The sequence below is a fragment of the Glycine soja genome, unplaced genomic scaffold (genome assembly GCF_004193775.1).
Source record: "Glycine soja cultivar W05 unplaced genomic scaffold, ASM419377v2 tig00105347_1_pilon, whole genome shotgun sequence".
Lineage (NCBI taxonomy): Eukaryota > Viridiplantae > Streptophyta > Magnoliopsida > Fabales > Fabaceae > Glycine > Glycine soja.
Genome location: NW_021144530.1, coordinates 14,411 through 24,643, shown reverse-complemented (window position 1 = coordinate 24,643; position 10,233 = coordinate 14,411). Strand labels below are relative to the sequence as shown.

The following is a 10,233-nucleotide window of genomic DNA, read 5'->3' as shown; positions in this document are numbered from 1 at the left end:
TCAAATAAATTAGAAGGAGGGCCAATCTTTTAATTTCAATATCTGTGGCCAAGCAAGCCAATCCCTACGACCATTTGTATAGCCAGTAAAAGTTGGTGGATATTAATTTCCCCCTGCATTTAACCAATACCTCAAAAGAGAAATGGCAGAAATCAGCAGCAACTGAATAAACAAGTCCAGTAAAGAATTACTAAATCAGTAAATAAAGCAGATATGATTTACTCTAGTCTGATTACTAAACAGAAAACAGAATGAGTACAAATCGAAAATAACATTTTCAACAAACTAAAAAAAATAAAAAGTACATTTTACCCAACATCAGCTAGATGCTGCAAGTCTAAGAACTAGACAAACATACCAAAGGATGCAAGGGCAACAAGAAAGGTCTGGGCAGGCAAAGCAAAAACAGCAAAATGGGGCAGGGACAAGAAACAGCCAAACATTGAGATAAAATTTTCTAAGATGATAAGATAAGGAGCAAAACCTAGGACTAAGAAGATGAATATGATGATGATGGTAGCAGGATAAATTGATCACACTAGCCATATTTCTTGAGAATGATGGAGAGACAGCATAAAGCATGAAACAAGGGCTTAAAATTTGAGACTGATATAAAAACTACACTCAGAAAAATGATTTCTAATTATCACCCTAATGTGCGTTTTGTTTACCAACATTCCACCTTAGGCCGGTATCTCTTTATGACCCAGATAGCAGAACATCTACAAACTGTTTCTTAAAGTGGAACCATCCACCAAAAAATTGTAATTTTTCAGTACTTCACAAAATATTTCAAGGACATTCTGTTCTGATGACTCTATGGAATTCAATAACTGACAATATTAAATGCACTGAAATAACTCTCAAGTCTCAATCCAGAAAAGGTGGAGTTACTGAATTCAGGAAACATGTAGGAAATTCAACAACATAAAAATTGCTAATATTAAATAATTCTCCAAATGCCATAACTGCAGTGGTTCCAGTTAAAATAAGTACCAACATCAAACAATTAAACATAATCTTCATGAGAATGAAGGTGAAGAATGAAATTTGTGTAAAAAGCTCTCCATGGTCAATAAAGTTAAAGATTGGGAAATTAAGCAAACCTCAGTCCAATCTAAGCAATCAATTGTTTTCTCCGCCAAATGTTGGCCATGCTTGGTATTAGTTACATGACGTAATGCACGCCACATGACAAGCGGTTCCCAGCTTAAACCAGATGTACATTCAAGCACATTGCTGACAATGACAGGCTCCCCCTTTTCCCAATGCCACTGAAAATGCCTTAAATCCTTGTACTGAGGATCTACAGCTTTAGAACAGAATAAATAGTTGTCAGTCAAATCTTCCCAAGAAGCAGCCTTCCTCATATTACTATAGCTAACATCTGTGTTTCTATCAAGCTTCAAACATGAACAGAAGTTGTCTGCAGTCTTAACTACATTTTGAAGCTTGTATGCTTGCACTAGTTCTTTTGCTTTACACACTAACTCAGACAAAATGTTGACCCAATATGCTTCTCAGTTCAAGAAAACCATGGTTACATTCATCATTGACTTTTGGACAAGGAATTCAGGGAAGTAACAACTAGTTGCAAGTAAAACTTACATATTCTTAGGAAAGAAATGAGCTTGTACCCTTGGAATAGATCTATCTTCTACCAAATTGAGATTTTTGAGAGCAGCTATAGTGCATTTGGATTTACATGTGTCAATCGTAGACCAGACATGACACATAACCCACACAGTAGGAAATAACATCAAGCATAAATACAGGAGGGAGTTGATGTTTTTATTTTTTCAGAACCCAAGAAGATAAGGATCCTCTAGATTATAGAAAACAAAGAGAAAGGCCCAACCAAACCATAATGAAAGATTCCCTTTTTTCATTCACAAAGGTGTAAAAACTGATACAAAAAAGAATTGACCATTTAACTTTAAATATTCCAAATTACATGAAAAATGATAGAAGCAGGGAATGATGGTAAATAAAACAACAAAAGCAGAAAAGATATCAAAAAGGCATGTCAGGCACCTGGTCTAGAGAATCTTGAAGCGAATAATGGGCTTCTTGAAAAGTAGAGAAGGAAAATTCATCCCATGCAAGGGTCATTGACAGAATGGAAACACTTTCCAGCTCATCTAACTCAATCTGGGAGCGGCAAAAGAATTAGTATTTAAAGTTATTAAAGTAATGGCAATAAGATTGTTGAACCTTTACCTGAGGTATGGAAAACCAAAAAGAACCTTTCTTTCTGGTGACTCACATTATCATCCAAATTGACAGAGTGATTTAGAGTCGGCGTCGTTCTTGGATACATAAATGAGAGGAAAGACCGAGGAGGAGTGGGGTTGGGAGCAAAACAAAGTGAAGGTCTTAGGACAGTAGGGGAAGAAGGGGAAGGAGAATTCAAGATTTGGAGAGCCTCCTTCAGTTTCTCAAGTCCCTCCTCCAATGTCAACGCACCGCCAAATTCACCGCTACGGATATAAAACCAAACTCTCACTCTCTATATATAAAAGAAAACCGCCAAAGGACATTATAGTATTGATATTCTAACGGCCAAATTCACCGCTAACGGATATAAAACCAAAATATTAAAAATAAGATTGAACATTATATTATTGATATTGGTAAGAATAGGAGATTATTACATTTACCTTTTATTCACTATCTATATATATAAAAAAGAAAATTATCAACATAATTATAAAATTGAACATCATTAGGTAAAAATAAGGGAAAAAGAGTCTACTTATGAGCTTTTTTATCAATTAGGGATAAACAAAAAATATTCAATTTTTCAATTGGGGATATATTTTAAAAAAATTACTCAAAATGGGGTAAGTCGAAACAGGTGTTAGGACTTCTGACTCAGAAGTAATAACACCGGCTACGACTTGTTATTTTTTTAAAAAATTTTTTTTAACTGAAGTCGTAAAAATATGTACGACTTCAGTGCAAATTTTTTACGACTTTTAAAGTCATTTTTTTAAAACGGAAGTCATATTTTGTTTTACAACTTTAAAAATTCGTAAAAATATTTTTTTTTCTTTTTGTTAAATTTTTTAAATGTTTTTTTACTATTTGTAGACATGTTTTTGTTATGTTAACCTATTTTTTTTTCTTTTCCTAAATCTGTTTTTTCTTTTAAATTTAATATTTTTTACATTTTTATTTTTATTTTAAATAAAAAAAGTTAAAAAATATATTTAAATATATGATAAATAATATTAAGTTGATTTTATTAGTATATTTTTTGTGATTTTATTTAATATGTTATTATTTTATTTTAATGTTTTATTATTTAAAACATGTTATATATATTTTTAATATAGTTTACTTTAAATTTTTTTATTTAAAGTTTAAATAATCTATCAATAAAAATTAAAAATAGCATAATTAATACATTAATATAAAACACACAATACAAATAAAACGCATAATTGCTTGGTTCACCATGTTCATCAAAATCATGTTGTTGCTCGTCATCACTGAAGTCGCTAACATTATCTCTTATTATGGGTTGTTCAATAGTCATATGTAAAAGTATTATTGATTAATAAGGAATCATTAACGTAAAAAAAACATTTTTAAATATCTTTTTCGTGTGTGTAACACTAAAAAAATTATGTCAGACTCTAAGAAACACGTCAAAATCAGAGAACCAATTAATTGTTTGGATGCAACATATGCACCGAGGTGAGAATGAACCCTCCTTTTATAAATTTCACGCGAGTGAACAGTGTTTATTGAATCGTTCATGCTACAACTAAACACTAATATTCTAACACACAAAATAATAATTTAACAAAATTAATTTAACATGTATAATAATTTATGTAACTAATTCGTAAATTAATAATAACTAAGCACTATTATTCTAAAACATAAAATAATAATTTAATAAAAAAATTAATTTTCCATGTATAATAATTTATCTAACTAAGCGATAAATTAATAATAACTAAACACTATTGTTCTAAAACATAAAATAATAATTTAAGAAAATTAATTTACCATGTATAATAATTTATCTACCTAAACTGTAAATTAATAATAACTAAACACTATTATTCTAAAACACAAAATAATAATTTACCAAAATTAATTTAACACTAAACCATAAATTAATAATAACTAAGTGATATTAAAAATGCAAAACTAATTAATTATTTTCAGCAAAGAAAAATAAGCTTTAGAACATGCCATTAGTTCACTTGTGCAGCAAAGAAAACAAGAAAAAGCACGCATCCTTAAAAATAGCATGCGTAGTGTATTGTTCATGCAGCAAAGAAAAACAAGCTTTAGATCAGTAGTGTATTGTTCACTCACGTTAATGCAATGCATTGTTCACTCACATTACAACACTGAAATAGCAGAAAACAACCGTCAAGGGAATAACTTTAGAACAATAATGCTGAAAACAAGCTTCATAGGCTCCAATAATTTACACCCGTGAAGGTTGCACATGCATGAATAGAATAAAAGTAGTCATGAAGCATGCTTATACGGTCATTTATGGTGAAATGATTTATGATAGCATGGAATCTTGCCAGAAATAAAGTAGTCAAATTTAACTTATGCTGTAAACATGATTTATGATAGCATGGACCAACTTGCTTTAAGTTGTTAAATTTTTTAAATGCTTTTTTATTATTTGTAGACATATTTTTGTTATGTTAACCTTTTTTTTTCTTTTCGTAAATATGTTTTTTCTTTTAAATTTAATATTTTTACAATTTTATTTTTATTTTAAATAAAAAAGTTAAAAATATTAAGTTGATTTTATTAGTATATTTTTTGTGATTTTATTTGATATGTTATTATTTTATTTTAATGTTTTATTATTTAAAACATGTTATATATATTCTGAATATAGTTTACTTTAAATGTTTCTTATTTAAAGTTTAAATAATCTATCAATAAAAATTAAAAATAACATAATTAATATATTAATATAAAACGCACAATACAAATGAAAGAAAAACATAAAAATTACAAGTTATTTTAGTCATGTACTTGTTTGTATGGACAGTTAGTCCGATTATGTCCTTCACTTCTACATAATGAGCATTTCTTAGGCCTATTTGGAATTGGTTCATCCATCTCATTATGTATTCGAGTAGTGGTCGGCTTGCCTGATGTCAATCGTCGTTTCGAAGGATCAGACATAAAATACGAATCTAAATATTGTGGCCATGTGTCTTCACTTCCAAGGGAATGAAAATGATGTTGATAAACTTTGAAAATGTTTTCCAACTTGTATACAGGGTCAACAAAGTCATCATAATTTAAATTGCAAAAAACACACGCTGCAATTGCATGCAAGCAAGGTAGTCGAAGTGCTTGAAATTGTCCGCAATCACACGACCATTCATTCAATTTGACAGTGCATGCCATTGCTCGTCGATCAAGTCGCGTATTTGCAATTTCTTGAACCTCAAACTCCCCTGTTTCTCGAACATACATGCGAACATAATGCGAGGTAGCAATGTGTTGATTTTCTTGCATCATGACATATACGTCTTTGGAGTACCTATGCCCTGCCTTTATCATATTCATGATTTTGATGCCGTTAGTAACAAATGAATCATTTATTTTATTAAATGTTTCATTGACTAAGGCAGCAATAGGTAATGCTCGGGCTCCTTTCAAAACAGAATTCATACATTTAGCAAGGTTGGTAGTCATATGGTCATACTGTTTTCCTTTATCATACGCTTGAGTCCATTTACTCTTAGGAATTTGATCCAACTAATCTGCTGCTTGTGGAAACTTTGCTCGCATAGCGAGCAACTTAGCCTCAAATCGTAGTTTCCTCATCTCATACCATGTGCGAAAAGATAGAAAAATGAGTAATAAATAGTAAACATGTAATAAAGCAAGAATATGATGCATGAAATAGGAAGAAACATACCCATATTGATTACTTGTTTTTTTAAGTCAACATTTTTAAACTGTTTGTTGAAATTTGATGCAATGTGGCGAATGCAATACACAGACGAAACATCTGGTTCATTCCAACCAACACGTTCAGATTGTAAAGCTGCTAGCAAACTGGTTCCCCTGTCTGATATAATACATAAATTTGGTTGCGGAGTAACATATCTTCGCAAATAATGCAAGAACCACATCCAAGCTTCTCTAGTCTCGCTCTCAACAACTGTAAAATCAAGTGGAAAATTGTTCCTACTACAATCTTGTCCGATGGGAGTTAACAAAGTACCATGGTATTTGCCAGTTAAAAATGTCCCATCTAATTGCACAAGTGGCTTGCAATATTTGAAGCCTTCAATGCATGGATTAAAGTTGTGTGTTTAGGGTTTGGGGTTTAGGGCTTGGGGTTTAGGATTTAGGGTTTAGTGATACTTGTGGTAAAGTTGTGTGTTAGGATTTAGGATACAATGAGAAGGATATTTGGACTATTAATGAGTTAGTTAATTAAAGGGTTTTATTAGATATAAATAGGGGAAGAAGGATATGAAATATTCTCTTCTATTTTCTGTTCTTTTCTTATATTTAGTAAAATTCTTTCTTTTCTTCATCATTTCAATTTTGTTCCTAACATTGTGAGGCTAGACTAATTAATCTAGGAAAGCAATGTAGCTAGGCTCATGTCTCTAGGAAAGTCATTGGGCTAGATTATATCTAATCTTATAGTGCATGATTTGAACCAAAGAAGGCGGATCTGAGTAGTTGAGGTTATGAGTCAACAAGAAGAGAGAGAAAATGAATCAATGTGTCTTTCTCAAACTCCACCCATGTAGACTACAAGCGCTAGCCAAAAAAATAAATGAGAAATTGAATCCATGATTATATGCCCTATATTTGCAATCACCTTTTTCTCCTTGTTGTCTAAAGTCACCTAACACCTTTGAGATGAAGGTGGATTAAATGAGCCATGCCACATTCGTTTCAAACTATGTAAATGGATACTTGATAGTGAGGACCAAAAAGGTAAAGAATTGCAACTATAGGCACCAAAATGAGATGTTTTAAACTATACGGACTAAAAGGGAAAGTTATTACAACTATAGGAAACAAATGGGTAATTTCAATGTTTTCAAATAATGAGGTTAGCTCCATCTTTCAGGTTTTTCTGATCATGTTGATATGTGACTGATATTAACGTCTTTACTTTTTTGATCAATTTGTTTGCATTTGAACTAAACTCTATGTATTTGACTATTTGGATTTGGATTAGTACTTGGTATCTTTACTCATTCCAAGATATTTTTCTGGGTATTACTTGATTTTACTCGGCAAATAAATGATGACGATGGGTACAAAATTATTGTTTTTCAATGTTGTTCAGTTTTCTTTCATAATACAACAACAACAACAACAACAACAACAACAACAAGAATAATAATAATAGGACTCTCCGCTTGCAAATAGGACTCTCTGCTTCCCACAAGGGATAGTGGAAGACTTACTGATCAAGGTCAGAAAATTCATTTTCCCTGTGGACTTTATGATTCTGGATATAGAGGAGAATGAAGTCACACCAATTATTTTGGGAAAACTCTTCCTCAACACAATAGGAACATTGATTGATGTCAAGGAAGGGAAATTGACTTGGTGGCTAGGTGATGAGGAAGAAGTATTTAAGGTATTTGGTATTGCAACAAACTCATTTTCTCCTCATTCCTGCAATTTTGTGCAGGCCACTAACAAGATAAAAGTCATTTTCTCCTCAAATACCCATAAACCCTAATTAGTCAAGTAACCCTAATTTGTCAAATACCCCTAAACCCTAATTGGCCAAGTAACACTAAACCCTAATTACTCAACTACCTATAAACCCTCATTAGTCAAATACCCCTAAACCCGAATTTGTCAAGTAACCCTAAACCCTTATTTGTCAAATATCCCTAAACCCAATTAGTAAAGCAACCCTATTTTTTCAAATAGCCCTAAACCCTAATTTATCAAACACACTTAAACCCCAATTAGTAAAGTAAACCTAAACCATGATCTATCAAATATAGATAAACCCTAATTAGTCAAGTAATTGTATCCCTAATTTGTAAAATAACCCTAAACATTCAAGTAACACTAAACCCTAATTAGTCAAGTACACATAAACCCCAATTTGTCAAGTAACACGTGAATCCTAAATTTTCAAATACTCATAAACCCTAATAAATCAAATAACCCTAAATTGTCAAATAACCCTAAACCCTAATTGGTCAAGTAACACAATATTCTAATTTGTCAAATAACCCTACACCCTAATTAGTCAAGTACCACTAAACCTTAATTAGTCAAGTACCTATAAATCTTAATTAGTCACATACACCTAAACCCCAAATTGTCAAGTAACCCTAAACCTTAATTTTCAAATACCCATAAACCCTAATTAGTCAAGTAACCCTAATTTGTCAAATACCCCTAAACCCTAATTGGCCAAGTAACACTAAACCCTAATTAACTCAACTACACATAAACCCTCATTAGTCAAATACCCCTAAATCCGAATTCGTCAAGTAACCCTAAACCCTTATTTGTCAAATACCCCTAAACCCAATTAGTCAAGCAACCCTATCTTTTCAAATAACCCTAAACCCTAATTGGTCATGTAACACTAAACCCTAATAAGTCAAGTACAATAAACCATAATTAGTCAAATACCACTAAAAGCTTATTTGTAAAGAAACCCTGAACCCTACTTTGTCAAATACCCATTAAAACTCAATCAGTCAAGTAATCCTAAACCCTTATCTTTGAAATACCCCTAAACCATAACTAGCAAAGTAACCCTAAAGTCTAATTTGTCAAATAACCATAAACCCTAATTAGTTAAGTAACACAAAACCCTAATTAGTCAAGTACACATAAATCTGAAATAGTCAAACACACATAAACCCCAATTTCTCAAGTAACCCTAAACATCTAATTTTTCAAATACCCCTAAATCCTACTTAGTCAAGTAACCTAATTAGTCAAGTACCCCTAAACCCTTATTAGTCAAATATCCTTATTTCCTACTTTGTCAAATACCCCTAAACCTTAACTACTCAAGTACCCATAAACCGTAATTAGTCAAATACCGCTAAATCCTAATTTGTCAAGTAACCAAAAAACCTTATTTGTAAAATACCCCTAAATTATAATTAGTCAAGTAACCCTAATTTGTCATATAACCCTAAACTCTAATTAGTCAAGTAACTCTAATTTGTCAAATAATCCTAAACGCTAATTGGTCAAGTAACACTAAACCCTAATTACTCAACTACACATAAACCCTCGTTACTCAAATACCCCTAAAACCTAAACACTAAGTTGTCAAATACCCGTAAACTCTAATTAGTGAAGTATCCGTAAACCCTAAGTTTTTAAAATAGTCATAAACCCTAATTGGTCAATGAACACAAAACCCTAATTAGTCAAGTACAAATCACCCTAATTAGTGAAATACCCATAAACCCAAATTTGTCAAATACCCTTAAACCCCAACTAGTCAACTAGACCTAAACCTTGATTAGTCAATACTTCTAAACCCTAATTAAGGGATCTCAACTCATCTAATATCTTATACAAGGGGTCCTTAGGAGTAAAACCCTCACCATTAACACTAGATGAAGAATGAAGACTCATGTTGGTTCCTAAGTTATGGTTCTTTTTTATTGGGGGTTTGAAAAAGAAAGGTAAAAGAAACTATGATTGAAACTAGCCAAAATAAACACTAAAAGAGGTGTGAAAGATAAGGTAAAAACTAATTGGTAAAAGGCAAGCTACCTAGGCGGTTTGACAATGGAGAGTAAAGGAAATAAGCTATGAAAGTAAGCAAGAAATTAAAGTGCAAGAAATGCAAACTAGGCGGATCCTAAGAGTGTTTGGATGATCTTTTTTAAGGTTCCCAACAAAACATCACTATCCTAAGGAAAATTGCCTAAAATTATTACACACAAATGGAAGTAGGGTGACCTATTGGAGGCTCCCAACTTACTTCCAATGAAAGGCCTTTTTGTTACAAAATTTGAAAGCAAAGCAAATTGTCAATTACAAAAAAAAAAGTCCTCAATTGTGGTGGCTATTCTATCTTTGATGTTTCACTCAATTTGGAGTGCTTCTTAGTCCAATAGCTCTTAAGGTGGTTGACCCCTTGCTTCTTTACTCAAATTCTTCAAGGTATGACATCAATCCTCCTTTCCAATTCCCTAAATGACAAATCACAAGCAAGGAAACAAAGAGACAAACAATAAGCAAAGACAAGCTACCTAGGCG

The 10,233-nt window shown here is 31.9% G+C and overlaps 1 long non-coding RNA gene across 2 annotated transcripts; it reads right to left on the bottom strand.

The window, feature by feature from the left end:
* Positions 1 to 19: 19 nt before the first annotated feature.
* On the bottom strand, positions 20 to 2,484 carry LOC114404641. Of its 2 annotated transcripts, none has more exons than XR_003665093.1 (4): positions 2,221 to 2,484; positions 2,035 to 2,151; positions 1,107 to 1,312; positions 20 to 130 (listed from the first exon to the last, which is right to left on the bottom strand). It is a non-coding gene; the product is annotated as an uncharacterized LOC114404641 (long non-coding RNA). The 2 variants fall into 2 exon arrangements; XR_003665094.1 differs by having other exon boundaries at positions 20 to 113.
* Between the last annotated feature and the right edge of the window lie 7,749 nt (positions 2,485 to 10,233).